This window comes from Pagrus pagrus, assembly GCF_965226575.1.
Source record: "Pagrus pagrus genome assembly, chromosome: 10".
NCBI lineage: Eukaryota > Metazoa > Chordata > Actinopteri > Spariformes > Sparidae > Pagrus > Pagrus pagrus.
Genome location: NC_140194.1, coordinates 8682839 through 8685694, shown reverse-complemented (window position 1 = coordinate 8685694; position 2856 = coordinate 8682839).

The following is a 2856-nucleotide window of genomic DNA, read 5'->3' as shown; positions in this document are numbered from 1 at the left end:
TCTCCCTGTTGCTTTGCCTTCCTGTATCAACACTTCCCTCTAGAGCAGATTAACACCACTTGTTTTTGCCAACTAGATTACAGCTGTACGTGCCGTAACCTGTAGTGGAGACTCTGAGGGCCACTGGCCCCACACTGCGCTACACAGGCGTCTATATCACACGTCTTTTCATATCTGTGTCCACAGGTGGCAGAGTAGTGCTGCCATATATCAAAACACTCATGCAGCACAAACTGGAAACACACAAACTCATAAAAATGATGCCCATTCGCTCCTGTGACATTGTTCAAGTGTACAAAAAGACCTCAATCCACCTCAATTGTTAAAGACAGTAAGATTTCTATGTCTTTTGATTATAAAGCTGGTCAAGGTCCTATATGAATACTGTGAAAGTACACTCAATCCAGGGAGAAAAGCACACATATTCAGAAACTGTGCCTTTAAACGAACTGACAGGACTTCCGTTAAGTTGTGATGTCACAATGACACAGTCACCGCCTTCAGCCACGCCCCCAGCACATCTGTGGTTGCATAAACATTCATGGGACTGACAAGGTGGATTGTGCCTGCTCAGGTCTGTGAGAGCTGACCAACCAGAGCAGACTGGGGTTTTTTGGGTGGGAAGCCTTAAAGAGACAGGCGCAGAAATGGAGCCTTTAGACTGTTGGTTGAATAAAAGGCGAAGCAGCAATGCACTTTATGAGAAAAATAATGGGCTCATCGAACGTTAAAACATGTGAACATTTTTTAGTGGACAGCCGAAATAGAAGTATGAACCTGAAAATGAGCGTAATGTGGGACCTTTCAGTGGTTTCGCATTTTCATAATTGAAAACTGCATTGTAACATTTCACTGAGAACCGGGCACTCCGCTCTCCCTCAAAGAGCCTTTGCTCAGTGTAAACAAACGGGAAAAGGGGGAAGGCAAAATGTTTAAGAATGACATCAAAAATGATTATCCTTCTTAAATCAGCCGACAATATGATGCATTACCTCAATTAAGCTCATTTTGGGGGGTCGGATGATTCGCAATCCATTAAGCAATATGCAAATGGCTGTGTTTGTTTGGGGAGGTTGGGGAAGGATGGAGGCAGAGAGGGAGAGAGAGAGAGGGAGAGAGAGAGAGTGAGACGGGAAGAAAAGGAGTATTCGGTGTAATTGGCCAGGCTCCTATCCTCCGCTGTGGGCCTAATGAGGTACACACACCACACATACACATACACACACACACACACACACACATCACTTGAAATTTCAGATATCAACTGTGATGGCTGTTTGCTCTTAACTATGCAAAAATGCTTTTATGTATAATCAATAAACCTTGACAGGGAAGAGTTTGAGGGTATTGAATCTGGAATTGTGAGAGATATTAAACATCGTGTGTTTGTGTAGGTACATTAGGTGCAAGTGACGGGGACATAACGCAGCACGTCGAGGCTGACTTCTCTGTAACACAATTAATCACTCCATTCATGCCTCGACAAAGAAGTACAAGCCACAAAGAAAAGAAACGACAAGAAGAGAAAAGAAGCGAATCAAACTTGATTTGCAAATAAAAAGGTCCCATTGAGAACATCACCTGGCTGCCCTTTGGACTCCCTCCCCGCCTTTTGCACAGAGAGAGTAAGTGCACGACCTGTAATGAGCTAATCCGTGTGCAGCCGTGGTCAGGCCTGCTCAGGGAGACTGTGTTCTCTCAGGCTGAACCATCACTGCACTGTCGCCTCTCCAACACTTAATGACTTTCTGCTCCGTGGACAACTTGGGCCAGAGAGATTACATATAAAAAAGACTGAGGGAGAGGGGAGGACAGGGAAAGACAAAGAGAGCGAGTGTGTGAGAGAGAGAGAGAGAGAGAGGTTGGGGGGTGAGCAGTGAAGCATGCCAGGTTCTCTAGGTGGTATAAATTGGTTCAGACTGCATGTTGATCTTGATTACTGATCGGTTCTGTTCTGCCCTGCACTGTCCAGCCAACAGTAAACTGAACACATGGGCTAAACTTCATCTCGCCCGCAAATCGATATTTTGCACCTGAGAGTTTTCAGAAAGCAAGACAGGCAGGAGGGCTGAGCCTCCGCTGGCAGCGGCTCACAAATGTCAGTTTGCCAAGGATCTCCCAGAGCCGTCCCAGGGAGCACGGCTTGTGTACATCATCATCTATTCATTTATGTTAGAAAAGATAAGGCATCAGTGCTTCTACTGTGCCTTTATTATGCACACGTCAGCCCGAACAGCTGAGAGTTGTGGAATCAAGGGGCGTGACTTTAGGGCGACTTTTGTATGGACTCAACAATCAAGATGTAAAGTGTTAATTAGCGAGATTTAGAGGTTGCTGGAAGGCAGATTTTTCGTTGACCCGTTTCCAGTTTTTATGCTAACCTAAGCTAACCGTCCCTTGGCTATAGATTCATATTTAATGGACACACATGAGAGTTGTATGATCTTCTCATGTAGCGCTTAGCTCTCGAGAAAGTGAATAAGCGTACGACGCACAATGTTGTCTCGAACGAGGCTGCAACTAAATTTCTACATAATGTCGCTTTAATATGGAAAACAAGTGGAGCAGCATGTGACACCTTTAGCATTTCCTTCAGCTGCAATCGTTAGCGTTCAAGTTTTTATACAACCCTGATTTCCAAAACATTTGGGACGCAGTGTGAAGTGTAAATAAAAATAGAATGCAATCACTTGCGAACTACTGATTGTGTAATGGCTGTAAAACGATTATGACACCATCCGCGTAGAGATTGGTTCCATATAAACCTCGATTCACTATGCTATTCGGCCTGCCCACCCAGCTCGAAAAAAAACAAAAAACGAAGGACGAATTCTGGCACAAAGGAAGCACGTCTGC